Source organism: Alexandromys fortis, unplaced genomic scaffold (assembly GCF_014885135.2).
Source record: "Alexandromys fortis isolate MF-2015 unplaced genomic scaffold, M_Fortis_MF-2015_v1.1 scaffold_159, whole genome shotgun sequence".
NCBI lineage: Eukaryota > Metazoa > Chordata > Mammalia > Rodentia > Cricetidae > Alexandromys > Alexandromys fortis.
In genome coordinates this window covers 1,774,028-1,788,529 of record NW_026068031.1, presented here as the reverse complement: position 1 = coordinate 1,788,529, position 14,502 = coordinate 1,774,028, and the positions used below count along the sequence as shown (strand labels likewise).

The window sequence follows — 14,502 nt, the reverse complement described above, 5'->3', positions numbered from 1 at the left end:
GAAATACAGATACACTCAGAGCAATAGACACGCAGAAACACACACACATATTCATACACACATACCTATACATACATACATGCATACACACACATAAAGAAACCTAAATACACAGAAACATGCAGAAACACACAGACACACTCAGCAATAGACACAGAAACACACATGACACGTACACATAGCTAAACACACACAGACAGAAATACATAGACACACAGGTTAACACAAACACGCATGCACAATGAACCCAAAAATGTATCCTTCTATCTTGAAGGGGGTTACAAAATTTCCCCTTCTTGAGGCTGGAGAGATGGCTCAGCAGTCGAGAGCATGGGCTGCTCTTCCAAAGGACCTGGGTTCTATTCCCAGCAGCGATATGGTCACTCACAGCCATATGTAACTCCAGCTCCTGGGGTGGGGGTGCAGTCCAACATCATCTAACTTCCTCAGAACATAACACAGACATGGTATATGTACATAACACAGACAAAACACTCACATATAAAATAGAACAAACCAGTCTTGTATGAATGATACTGTTTTTGAGAAGTCCTTATTAGCCCAACACACATTGAAGCCAGCACTGTTCTAGGGCTGGACCTGTAGTGGCAAATAAAATGGGACATGGGGAGTGTCCTTGCCACCGTGGAGCTTGGTTTCAGCACCGCCTTCAGAAGGGATTTTCAGTAAAGAAGTGAACTGCAGAGGAACTAACCAGAGCAGGAACGCCGAACAGGGAATGCTGAGGATAAGAACTGAAAACAATGTGACCAGGGAGGCACTAAACCTGCCATTCTAGGATCACCTGAAGCAGGGGATCCAGGCAGCTGGATCATGGTGGGGTCCTGAGGGGGAAGTGCAGTTGTTGTTTTGTGGGTGTGGCTGTGGCAGAGAGAGTTGGGAGCTCATGGAGGGCCTTAGCAGCATCACCACTGTTGAGGGGAGACTGGGGGAGGCCTGGGGGAGGCAGGGGGAGAACTGGGAGAGAAGGCAGAGGATAGAGCTCAGCTCTGGGTGGCAACAGTGACAGGGAGTGGCTGGACTTTTGCTTTTTGGGTCAGGTGGTAGGACTTGTGGAGGAGCTGGATTGGGAGAGTGGCAAAAAAATAGAGACATAAGTGACCCCACAGCCCTGGGGCTGAGCAGGCTGGAGATGTGAGGACAAGTGGGGAGCCAGCTGTGGGTGGGCTCTGCTCTGCTCTGCAAGCTTGAGGTTGGGGATTTCACTTTAGGTGGAGACGTCTGGTGGGCCGGGGTGTTGCTGGAGTCGTCTGTTTTAGGGTTCCATCTGGGGAGACTGGAGTACTGAGTCAGGTGGTCTCACCTAGACTCTGGGCGAGTGAACTGCTCTACTGGCACAGTGAGCTAGTTAGGCACTGAGCCCCCAATTCCTATTTTATTGTTGGGAGCTACAGACCCCTGTCCTTTTGACTTTCTTTGCCTGCCTCAGACCCTTTGCCTGCCGGAGTGAACTGAGCAAAACAACTTGTTTACCTGTGCCTGCAGCTGCTCTGAGCACGAGACCCTGATGGCAGGTGAGTGGGTTCTGGTGAGGCCTGCAGCTGAAAGATCCCGAGAGCTGGGGTGTGGCTGTCAGTTAAGGATCCATATATAACCTGCCCCTAAGCCCAATAAAGTTGGCATTCTTGGCACTCTTGTATCAAGGATGACCCGTGTCCCCGTGTCTTTGTCTGTGTGTGTGTGTTTTTAAGTCTCCAGCCTAGTTCCCGGCTCTCATACCGTCCTGTAGTGCAGGCGCTACATTTTATGTCTTAAGGCATTTTTAGGATCATTCTGAGCACTGTTTGCCCGCCCCAATGATGTATGCCAGTCAGCTGTATGCTTAGTAGATGCTAATACCGTGCCAGGAGATGGAAGGGTAGCTCAGTAGTCCACCAGCAGTACTGAAGTGGAGCATGCTCAGATCTGAGAGTCTATGGACAAAAGTGTTCAGCCTTTTCACTAGATTGAATACTAAACTAATGGCTAATACAGTACAGTCTCTACATATAATGAAATAAGTTAAAGCATTAAAAATCTTACTCATGACATTCTATTTTCATTATTGTGATATAATAGAAAATACGAAAAAGGTTGTGGGTTTTCCCTCCTTCCTTAAGAAGTATGTACCAGCCGGGTGGTGGTGGCGCACGCCTTTAATCCCAGCACTTGGGAGGCAGAGGCAGGCGGATCTCTGTGAGTTCTGTGAGTTCGAGACCAGCCTGGTCTACAAGAGCTAGTTCCAGGACAGGCTCCAAAACCNAAAAAAAAAAAAAAAAAAAAAAAAAAAAAAAAAAAAAAAAAAAAAAAAAAAAAAAGAAAAGAAAAGAAAGAAAAAAAAAGCAGTATGTACCAAGTGCAGACATTAGCAGTATATATCAAGCAAGTGTCTTCCTGTGGCCTAGCTTGCTTATGGGAGGTGGCTGTAATATTATCAAGATCAAATAAGTTTTCTGTCAGGAAAATGCTAAAATCATATACATCCATCCAAATTTACTTTGTTTTCAAAAGTGCTTGAATTAATATTGAGTACTGTCTTAGGGTTTCTGCTGCTGCAACCAGACACCATGACCGAAGAGCAAGCTGGGGAGGAAACGGTTTATACTGCCACACTGCTATTCACCAGAAAAGAAGTCAGGACAGAAACTCAAACAGGGCAGGATCCTGGAGACAGGAGCCGATGCAGAGGCCATGGAGGAGTGCTGCTTACTGACTTGCTCCTCATAGTTTGCTCATCCTGCCTTCTTATAGAACCCAGGACCACCAGTCCCATCCACAATGGGCTGGGCCCCTCCCCATCAATCACTAAGAACATGCCTACAGCTGGATCTCACAGAGGCCTTTTCTTCAACTGAGTATCCTCCTCTCTGATGACTCTAGCTTGTGTCAAGTTGACACACAAAATCAGCCAGTACAAGTACATACAACACTAAGCAAATGAATTAAATAATCCAATTATTAATTCATGAGAACACAAGCTATTCAGAGGAGAAAATGTAATTATAGTATACTATATCTCTCAGTTCTGAAGAGAGTTTATATAACCACAGCCATAGAAATAATAATCACTGAGGAAATAGAAATCTATTTAAAATATATAGACACAGAGGGGAAAGAGGAGAGGATGTGTGGGAGAGATAGATAGATGGATGGATAGACTGAGACAGATACAGAGACAGGCAGATTGTAGACAGGCAGGCAGAAAACCAGGGACTGGAGAGAAAGAGCGTATGTGCATGCGGTAGAGATAGCCAAATCTTTTTTCCTTGATAGGAATGTAATAATTGAAAAGTGAAGAACTAGTGGTTAAAAACAGGTTGTGTAGACTGGTGTGTGCTAATAACACGGCGGTCAGTTAGAAACACTAACCTGCAGCAGCTGCTGTTTTCATACACTAGTGCTTATAACACTCACCAGAGAGTGTTCATGAAAATAATGAAGGTTGGTGAAAAAGAAGGACAGCAAAGGCTGTTGAACCCCAACTGAAAGGGGGTGGGGGGGCTGTCTGGCCAGGACAGTGTCAACTTTTCCCTATGTTTTGTCTCTGTGCCCTATGATGCGCAGAACTGGACTGGGCTGGGAAGTAGGTGGCATGTTTACTCTTGGCATCAGATATGTCTTTGAGGTTGAGATTCCTTAGTTTGGACAAGGTGCTGAGCACTTCGGGGTTGTCTTGGAGGGCATCCGTCCTCCTATCTCTGAGTCTCGGAGGACTTGGGGTGACTCCCTTCTGGAGCTTCCCTGCTGCTCTGGGCTGTGCACCCATGGTCACGTGCCCTGGGTGCAGCATGCCCTCTCTCTTGTCACAGGTGTGTCTCTAGAGCAGAGAGACTGACAACAGCCCGTGGAGGGCGCAGCCCGTGGAGGGCGCAGCCCGTGGAGGGCGCAGCCCGTGGAGGGCGCAGCCCGTGGAGGGCGCAGCCCGTGGAGGGCGACGGGTGTGAAGCCACACTGCTCAGTCCATCCCCTCTGTTCCCTGGGCAAGGGTAAGGTCTAGTGGGATGACCAGGCACCAGACTGTACTAACAGATGGGAAAATGTGATTCTGTTAGGTTGGAGGGGATGGTGTGGGTGTGGGAGGAAGCTGCGGAGAACTGTGACAGCCAAAGAGGGACCAAGGACTTTGAAAAGCTGGGTAGGCAGGCTGCTAGGTGGGCGCTCAGCTCAGCTTCGGGGGGAAAACTGTCTCCCAGTTGGTTGTGAAAGGTGTTCCTTGCATGTGGGTCCCTATAGAATAATAGAAGATGGACAAAATGCTTCGAGAAATACTTCGTGATCAAAGGAGTCTCTGAGTAGGACTGAGGAGCTAGAATGGAGTCTGAAACTCTTTGCCTTGGTATAAGGCCAGGGGACTGTCACCTCTTGGAGGGAAGGATGGCGCCCTAGCTATGTACATCCCGACCCCCACAGTCACTGGGCTGGTCCCTGGGTGCCTAGTCCTAGTTGTGGTTTGAACCAAAAGGGCCATTAAGACACGGGTTCATGGGGGCTGGAGAGATGGCTCAGAGGTTAAGAGCATTGCCTGCTCTACCAAAGGTCCTGAGTTCAATTCCCAGCAACCACATGGTGGCTCACAGCCATCTGTAATGGGGTCTGGTGCCCTCTTCTGGCCTGCAGGCATAGACACAGACAGAATATTGTATACATAATAAATAAATAAATATTAAAAAAAAGACACAGGTTCATTCACCCTATGGAAGAGCATAGTTCAGGAGTTAGTCACCCGTTGAGAGCCCTTACCTGGGGGGGGGGGGGGGGGCATGTGTGTGGCTAGAGCCAGTTTCCCCAGATCTTCCTTATTTCCATGCCTTGCTGTAGCTTGAGGAATTTAGTTGGGTCACAGGGTGGCGAAGTGCACTCTCAAGCACACCTGGCCTGCACACCTGGCCTTGGTTGGGCACATTGCAGCTGTGTGGCTTTGCTCCCCCGACACAGCTCATCCTCGCCCCAAAGTCCCAAGGAGTGAATGAGACCTACACACAGAGCTCACTGCCCAGCTCCTTGGCTATATGCCAGCCCTTCCTGGCAACCCTGAGGACTTGAGTTCCGGCCGGCTGGGAGCTTGTAATCTAGGTGCTAGGGAGGTGGAGGCAGGTCAACCTTGGGGGTGGATGGCCAGTCAGTTCTGTTGAAGGGAGCGGGGCCCCTTGTTCCATATGCCCGCCCGGCTAGCTTAACCCCCGAAATAATCATACAAGGGAGGTGGAGGCAGGTCGATCTTGAGGGCAGACGGCCAGTCAGTTCAGCCTTCCGGGTGAGCTCCAGGCTAATAAGAAACCCTGCCTCAACACACACACACACACACACACACTCGCACGCACGCACGCACACACACACACACACACACACTCAAAGTGACAACCGAGGAGGGACACCAGAAGCAGTCCTCTGGTCTCCATACACACCTGTGCATGTGCACACCCACCCACAAGTTGCTGTTATTTGTCATGATAGCGGCAGGAGTGGCTCCCAGACACTTGAAGAGGTCACCGCTCCTCCCCCCATCCAGGGCATGGGTCCCCAGCTGCCGATGGACTGACTACCTTATGACCTTGGCTTTTGTTTTATTCTTGCTCTCAGGAAGACCAGATTGTTTTACACGAGAATCCTTTTCCTGCATTGCATCAGCCTCTGGTTGGCCATTTACGTGCGGTGGCCAAAGGTTCATGTGTTTTCTCTCTATATGTGGTATGGAGGTGCTGCCTAACAATAGCTTAGCAAATAGTTATTCTAAGCTCTTCAAACAGAAACCCCGGGCAAAGGGCTCCCGTGCAAGGCGGCCTGCCTTCCCTGTTACCCCCTTCTGTGGCTGAGTCAGCAGCTCCTCCAGGGCCCTCCTCCAGGCCCTGGGTCTGTAAGGGCACTAATGGAATCTGCTGGAAGCGAATTAACTCGTGAAGAAAGGGCTAACAAATCACTTCAGCGGTCAGTGTCGGCCCTAGCTTGACCAGAGCTTCCCCATCCGTTCATGAGTCTTCTCCCCACTTTGCATCCCCTTTCTGGGGAGCCCTGGGTGTAGTGGGGTCTCAGCCCTGAAGTGGCAGAGATATGGCTGGCAAGGTGAGATGCCTGTGTGGCTCACTGCGGCCTCCTGTGTGGGAAGCTTATGCAGGCCTCCTGCCTTGTTCGCACTGCTGGCTTTAGACTGGCCTAGTCCTTAGTCCTTAATCTGGGATGAGAAACCTTAATTGAGAAAATGTTTCCTCCAGACTGCCTGTAGGAAAGTCTGTGGGAGCATTTTCTTGATTAATGATTGATGTGGGAGGACCCAGTCCACTGAAAGGAGTGCCACCCTTAGGTAGTTGGTTTGGGATGTATAAAAATCAAACTGGGCAAGCCATGGGGAGCAAGCCAGTCAGCAGCACCCCTCCTTGGCCTTTGCTTTATAATAAGTTCTTGCCTCCAAGTCTTTGTCCCAACTTCCCTTAATGATGGAGCATGAACTGAGGGCTGTAAGATGAAACAAACCCTTTCTTCTCCAAGTAGCTTTTGGTCATGGCTTTTTATCACAGCAAGAGAAATTCTAAGACAGTGACTAGTGCCAAATCAGAGCTGAGAAAAGGGGAGGGGCCAGTAGACAGCTATGCTCTTAAGCCTAGGTGCAGGGGTGGGGGTGGGTGGGGAGGGTTTTGTCTTCTTTGCTTTCCAGAGCAACATCTCCTGCAAGGATCCCTGTTCCTGAAGGTCTAGACTCCCACATTCTTAGAAGGTAGTTTCCCTCCCCAGACCTGGGCAGGGCTTGGGAAGCAGACACTTCCCCCAGAGAGTAAATTGAGAATATTCTGGCTGGGGTAGGGTAAGCATCTTCTAGATTTGGTCAGAGAAGAAAGGAAGCTGTATTACTTAGAGGAGAGGGTCTAGGACAGGGGTTCTCAACTTGTGGGTCGCAATCTCTTGGGGAAGGGGTCACTATCAGATATTCTGTATAATATATATATATATATATGTATTCATAATAGTAGCAAAATTACAGTTTGGAAGCAGCAACAAAATAATTTTATGGCTGGTGTGGAATATTACTTTAACTAGGCAAAGATGTGTGAAAAGTCTTTACGCCCCTATAAATCTCTCTGCCGATGCAGTAATCCAAATCAGACTGACCAAATCAGACTAAGTTGGAAAAAGCCCAGGTTTAATGGATACTAATGCTCCTGGGTGGACTTCCAGCCCCCCCAGGGATGGAGATGGAAAGAAAGACCAGAAAGACTACCTGCTCATTTTCTGGGGGGCAGTTTAAATAGCCTGTGGGAGTGGTCTTGAGCCTCTCTGGGGAGGGATCACAGTTTGGTGGACTTTCTAGGAGGTGGAGTTTGGACTGTGGCAACTCTGAGGGGAGGGGGCTTGGGTGGAACTTTCCAGTCAAACATTCCAGACTCCTTGGATACATGGATGCCAGGGGCTGGGGTGGAGCCTTAACCCAAACATTCCAGATTCTTTGGGTATAAGGATGTTAGGGGCTGAGGGGATGCTTTCAACCAAACAACGTGTTACATTTGTCATGCTGAATTTATTTCATGATGTAAAGATGTGTTGTTTTGCCTGCCTAAGGCACCTGATTGGTCCAATAAAAAGCTGAATGGCCAATAGCTGGGCAGTAGAGGTGGGGCTGGCAGGCAGAGAAGATAAATAGAAGGAGGACCCTAGACTCGAGAGCTGAGCAGAGAGAAGACAGGAAGGGAGAAAGAAAGGGAGACACCCGGGGCGGTCAGCCAGCTGTCAGCCAGCCAGACACAGAGTAGGACACACAGAATGAGAGAAAGGTAAAAAAGTCCTGAGGCCATGCACCTTTAATCCCAGCACTCAGGAGGCGGAAGTAGGTGAATCTATGTGAGTTCGAGGCCAGCCTGGTCTACAGAGTGAGTTCCAGGACAGGCTCCAAAGCTACACAAAGAAACTGTGTCTTGGGGGAAAAAAGTCACAAGGCAAACCATAGATGAAGAGAAACAGGTTAAATTATAAGAGGGAGTGGGGCAAGCATAAGATGAAGCCGAGCGTTCATAAGTAAGAAGTCTCCATGTCGTAATTTGGGAGCTGGTTGGTGGCCCCAAAGAAAGTCTGCTACAGGCTGTGGGTCACCACAACATGAGGAACTGCATTAAAGGGTCGCAGTGTTAGGGAGGCTGAGAACCACTGGTCTGGAGAAAGATTCAGTGGGACTAGAGGAGCTGGGGTGCATTCGTTGGTTCCCTGGGAAGAAGAGCTCTGCAGTAAAGGAATGAAGAAGGGGTGTGTGGCTGCCACTGAGTCTGGGCTGAGGACACTGTGGACTGGTCCTGCTGGAAGCCCTTGGACAGAATGATCCCACAGATGCTTGTTTCCTTAAAGCCCACTTAGCTCTGGGCAGCGGTGCTCCATCTGGGCTCTAGAATCTAAAATACTGACAGCTAAGGATAGGGAGTAGGATGTGGGATTCTTACTGATGCTTATGCCTGGAGTCATTAAAGGACCGCTGAGGTGTGGGGTCCCTAGCTAGCAGCACCCTAGAGCTGCCCTTCCTCCTGTCCCACTGACTCAGAGTCCCGTGGGAAAACAGTTCGCTCCCATCCCCACCCTGCCTTGGCTGTTGGGTTTCTGAGATAGGCTTAGTTGCAAATTTTTCTATAAACTCAGTGGTAAGTTGTCTGTGTTAGTGCACACCTATAATCCCAGAATTTGAGAGATAGAGGCAGAAAGATTAGGAATTCAAGGCCACCTTCAGCAGCGAAGCAAATTCGAGGGGTTGGGGTACATTAAGCTTGTGGCTTTCCCGGAAGAAAACAAAAATCCAAGAATGGAAACCTCAGCGTACAGCGTAGGCTGAATCCACAGAGAGCGCTAGGACTGGCGTGAGGAGGATGGAGTTCCGTGTTTCTCTACAGGCAGGAACCTCTCACAACTCAGAAGTCTTTGCAGCACATCTTCCGGGCCACGCGTTTCAATGCTCTAAACAGATCAGGGCTGCAGGGGCCAACGGCCCGGCCTTGCCGCATCAGCGCGGTGGGCCTCAGTTCTTTGTCTATAAAATGGGGCTGATAGTAATGGGCTACTGTTTTCCTCGGGGTAGGGATGAAGTGGTGCCCGGGAGACGACAGAGAGAGAAGGTAGGGAGTGGCCACTAACATTTCTGGTTGTTAAGTAAATCAAGGCAAGTGGGCAAGAACCATGTGCTCATCCCGCAGGCCGAAGGGTAGAGACGGGATAGTCAGGAGCGAGCCACACTGAGCAAGGCCGGGATGGAGCTGGGGGAAGCTGAGCCCTAGGCCTCCCAGGTTGCTCTCTGCCACCCCTCCTGCCTGTTACGTTTTCCTATTCCATATCAAAGTCTCAATCGCTCTTTCAAGTCCTATGTAGTCTGGGCTCTGATCATCCGGGGACTGCACAGTTCTGATTAATATTAATTAAAGGTGAGAGTTTTCTTAGCTTCTTCCCGTCATTTCTAAATCAGCCTTGGAAAGGAGAGGGCAAAAGTAGAATAAGAAGGACATTTGTGCCCTGAAAGGAATGCATTCTGGTTTGTTGCACAAATCTGCGCCGCTCCTGCCCCCGTGACTTCAAGGGTTGTGATGGCAAATGCGAACAGTAACCCAGCTTCAGGACCCCTGTGACTATCATTAAGTGAACTGGACGGTTTGATCCTGGAGCTTCCTACTGCCGGATACCAGGAGTGCAAGGGACACAGGGTGCACTAAGATTCCCAGTGGCAGGTTTGCTCTCAACTCTGTCTACCTCAGAGGTTCTCAACCTGTGAGTCGCGACCCCTTAGGATTGCACAGCCCTTGTACAGGGTCGCTGAAGACTATCGAAAATCCCAGATATTTGTATTATAATTTACTACAGTAGCAAAATTACAGTTATGAAGTAGCAATGAAAATAATTTTATGGTTGGGGTCACCACAAGGTGAGGTACTATATATTATTGGGTGGCAGTGTTAGGAACCTCTAGTCTAGCTGTATTCACGAGAAAAATGTGTCAAGTGTAGCCGTTGTAAACAATTTGGGTTTTCCCATCAGCCACATCACTTGAACTTAATTTTACTTCATTTCTGATTGATTGATCGCCTTACACCAGTGAGGACCTTGGGAGGTGAGGTTTCTGTTTTCCAAGCCTCCAACCTAAATTTTTCTAAGGAAACACTTGGATGGCCAAAGAGGTTTGTACCCTTTGAGAAACCCCAACTTTGAAGGAAGAAAAAAAGAGATGGCTTTGATAATGAAGGGATGTCATTCTGTGGGGTGCTTTTGTGACATCGTGTTTGGGTTTTCTGGGGAATGGGATCTGGAGCCAAGCCCAGCTGGTGGTGGGCAAGTGGGGAAGGCGGTATGAGGTCTCAGTTTCTCCTGGAGGGGAGACAAGGCTGGGCATGTTGCTGGTCTTGCAGGTGTGGATCAGGTCTGACTGCACAGCGCACTACCGAATGCAGTTTTGGCCTTCACTTCCATCCAGTGTGCATCTCAGGGTGGCTTCCAGGGAAGCCGCCTAAATGTTGACAGTATCAGGATGAAAGTTCGTGGTGTTTTGGGGGTGGGGGTGGGCAGGATCTCATGTATCCTAGGGTGGTCTCAAACTTGCTGTGTAGGAAAGGATTACCTTGATTCTTTTGCCTCAGCCTTCCAAGTGACATGCGTGTGCCACTGTGCCTGTCTCAAGAGTTTCTGCAGTTCATGTAGTCAGCAAGATGTTTGCAAAATCTACTCTTGTACTTTGCATAGACTAGTGACACATTGCTGGGCATCGGTGGTGCTCGCCTTTAATCCCAGCACTCAGGTGGCAGAGGCCAGTGGATCTTTGTGAGTTAGCCTGGCCTACAGAGTTCCAGGGTAGCCAGAGCCACACAGATAAACCCTGTCTCAAAACAACAAAGACAGGGCCGGGCGGTGGTGGCGCACGGCTTTAATCCCAGCACTTGGGAGGCAGAGGCAGGCGGATCTCTGTGAGTTCGAGGCTAGCCTGGTCTACAAGAGCTAGTTCCAGGACAGGAACTAAAAAGCTACAGAGAAACCCTGTCTCGAAAAATAAAAAAATAAAAAAAATAAAAACAACAACAACAAAAACAAAAACAAAGACAAACAAAAGAATAGGGACACGTTATCCCCTTTGGAAAAAACAAATGATGTTAAAATATAGTTCTCGTTTTGTGACTTTTCAACACACAGAAAGCAGTGTTGTACAGGACAAAAGGGCATAAAGCAAGGGTCAAAGGGCTTCCTGGGCTGGAGAGATAGCTTCAATGGTTAAGAGTGCATGCTGCTCCTGCACGGGACCTGAGCTCGGGTCCCAGCACCCACGTGGGGTGGCTCAGAACCACCTGTAACTCCAGCTTCCAGGAAATCTAACACGTCTTCTGACTTCAGCGGACACACTTGCACTTGTGCCCCACCACTCCCGTGTATATACAATTAAAAAATAAAACCTTAAGAGACTTGCCCTATGCCCGTTCTGCTCTCGTAGCTGTCCACTGGTTTGTGTAGCCTCCCTTGCATGTTCCAAGCCACCGTGAGCATGCATACATGTCTGCAAGTCTGTGCCAGAATAGCTGTTTAGAAGTCAGCTGTGAAGCAATTTCCCCTACTTCTTTGATGATTGGTAAGAGGCGAGAAATCCTGTTCTGATCCTCTAGTGGACATCTTCCTATAAACACGCCAATCCCCAGTGTCTGTCCTGTTGCACACGGCACGGGCTCTGTTTAGGAAAGCCAACTGTACACGGTTTGTGGAAAAGCAAATTCCGCTCCAACCGTTGACTGGGTGCGGTGGAGGCTGTGCGCGTTCACGTCGTGCACACCAGCAAGGAAGGTCGCCACACTGCCAACAGAAGCCGAGGAGAGGCTGTTTTAATCATTTGACCAGGGGCATACCACTTTTCTGGGAATCTCAGAACAAAACTGTAAAGGTTGGATAAACATGTAATGTGAGAATGTGTGACATTTATGGCTGACCCGGTGACCGGCTGTGATCCTCATGTGTATGAGTGCTTGGATCTGTTTTCTCAAGATGCAAAGACCAGTTAGGCAGGGCTCTGCCTCTGTTGTACACAAACCCCACTCTGCCCCATTTTCGGAGAGGAGGGGAGGTGGAGCCAGAGTGAACTCAGTATGGCAAATGGGACCCAGGTTTTGGTGTGAACTCTGCCCACATGTTTGTTATAGAGGGGTCTTGGAACTCTTTTTCTGGTTTCTGGTACAAAGTTGTACCCAGGCCTCTGACCCTTTTTTGCTTTGTGACATCCGAGGGGACAGAACACCAGGAAGCCTTGAGAGACAGCCTCATGGGCAGGTGCCCTGCCAGCCATCTCCTCCTCCATTCTGTGGACTCAGTCTTTTTTTTTTTTTTTGCAACTTGAGTCTCTCCAGAGAACCAGGTCTGGGGCCCAGAGCTCCGAGTTCCTTTATCCCTTCCTCTGTCCTCCTCCAACTACCTGCCCTAGCTAGCGGGGCTCCGAAAGGGATAATGTTTGCCTTGAAAGCATCTTTTGAGGATTAATTGATGTCTGCTCTATGCTTTGAAGATAGAGGGGCAGGGGAAGAGAGAGAGAGAGAGAGAGAGAGAGAGAGAGAGAGAGAGAGAGAGAGAGAGAGAGAGAGAGAGAGAGAGAGAGAGAGAGAGAGAGAGAGAGAGAGAGAGAGAGAGAGAGAGAGAGAGAGAGAGAGGAGATAGAGAATCAAGTCCCTGGGCTGCCCTCAAAGCTCACCGGGCCCCGTCCTAGCTGGTGCCAGGTCTGACCAATGGGGGTGCAGAATGAGCCGCCTGTCCCGGCCACCTTCCTGAGCATCTCATTTCCTCATTACCAGCGGTAGAAGGGCGAATGCCCCAGCAGGGAGGGAGAAATCCTCAGGTGGGCATTTAGACATTTTTTTTCCCCCTAAACCAGGAGAAAGAATATTAGCATCAAAATGATCATCCCCAGGGAAGTTAGTTTGTGGCCATCTGTGACATTTCCTCATTTGGAAATTGTTCTCTCTTTCTAAAAAGCTTTATAAGTGTCAGGGGCAAGAGGAGTTATAATCTGCCACCTCTCAAAGAAGTCCCTCTGCCAGGCTATTGATATGCTAATTTCATGCGGTTTGGGGAGGAAGGGATGACACCTGCTTCAAGATGAGTGTTTCCATCTCAGTGAATTCTTTGTAAACAGAAGAAAAGGAACTGGCAAGGCCACTTATTGGAAAGATCCAGATAGTACAGTGTGAGTTAAGAAATGGGGGGTTTGGCCTGGCACAGTGGCCCACACTTGTAATTCCAGCACCTGGGAGGTGGAGGAATGAGGGTCAGGAGTTCCAGACTCCGTAGGGGAAAAAAAAAAACCCAACTAAAAAAGGTTTATTTTGGAGGCCACACCAATCAGAATGAAATCAATGACTGTCTCCCAGTTGTATTGCTATTGTAGTGGACAAGACTCCAGGTGCAAGACAGCTCAGCATGTTGGAATACTCTCCCAAGGCTTTGGGTGGTACTGGGGTGCAAAGAGGGTTGGAGCCCCCAAGGCTGAGCTTTCCTTCCAATGGGTTGGCCAGAGAGCAGCCTTCCCTTCCTGGTGTTTGGATGAACTTTCTGGCACCTGGACCTCAGAGAGTCTCTCAAGCACATCACGGCTCACTATTCAGCTCAGGTCTTATTAATAGAGGCCATTGTCCTTCCGTGTGAGATTCCTGGCTACTTGAAAAATCTGCAGATCTGGCAATCCGGATCTGCGCTGCACCTCGGCTACCGACTGTTTGGATAGGGCAGTGGGATTAGCAGCGCCTGGGTCATCCACCTGGGCGCATGATGCCAGCGTTCCATTCCCTGTCTGCAGAGCTAATGAGGAGGCGTGTTATCTAGAAACACGTGTGTGAATAGGCCTGGGCGAGTAGACACACGCTCAAGGGATTCAGGCTGAGAAGGGATTGGCTTTCTAGAAAGGTCACCCCTTAGCAGGTCGAGGGTACCTAAGCCGAGCAGCAGACTTGAGAGCAGAAAATCTCGGAGTGAGGTGAGGAGTGCTAGATTATCATGGTACACAGTAGACGATGTGTTATCCAAGGGAAGTGCCCACTGTGTGCCCACCGCATGCCCACAGCTTTGCAGCTGCACTGTGGAGGACTCAAAGGACCCATGTTTCCGCCTCTGTCTAGTGTCCAGCCCTGCACAGGGCCTGGCACAGTCAAGAGCTTGATGAACCTTGTGTGGCAACAGGCAGGATGGACTCGCCCTTGAAGCCGCCTTCGAGAGCAGGTGAACTAATATCTCTCCTCTCTCCAGTTTGGTCATTAAAACGGAGACCCCAGTGTAGGTGCTGAGACGCAAATCCCAGGGGCTCGGGCAGGCCATGCCCTCATGGGAGAAGTAACAAAGCAGAGGGGACTGCAGTCAGCTGGGAGGGTTCTGTTAGCCTGGTAGGGTGCTCAAATTCAAGGACAACCTTTCCTTTGTGGGAGAGGGGAGTCCAGCGTTGTCAGAGCTCCAGAGTTCTCCATAGGTTTAAAACAGAAGTGTGTATACAAATTCCGACAACTTAAAAAAAAAAAACAAACCAAAATACCAAACCCA

The 14,502-nt window shown here is 49.3% G+C and overlaps 1 protein-coding gene across 5 annotated transcripts in view; it reads left to right on the top strand.

Moving 5' to 3' along the window:
• The window catches only part of Dpf3 (double PHD fingers 3), a 273,140-nt gene that overhangs the window by 27,647 nt on the left and 230,991 nt on the right, over nt 1-14,502 (top strand). Inside the window, exon 1 of one of the 5 annotated variants that reach the window (XM_050164588.1) lies at nt 1,062-1,535. The exons of the other annotated variants lie outside the window; for them this stretch is intronic. The gene's annotated coding sequence lies outside the window, so the exon portion shown is untranslated. Of the gene's footprint in view, nt 1-1,061; nt 1,536-14,502 lie in introns of those variants that run through there. 5 annotated transcript variants of the gene reach the window in all.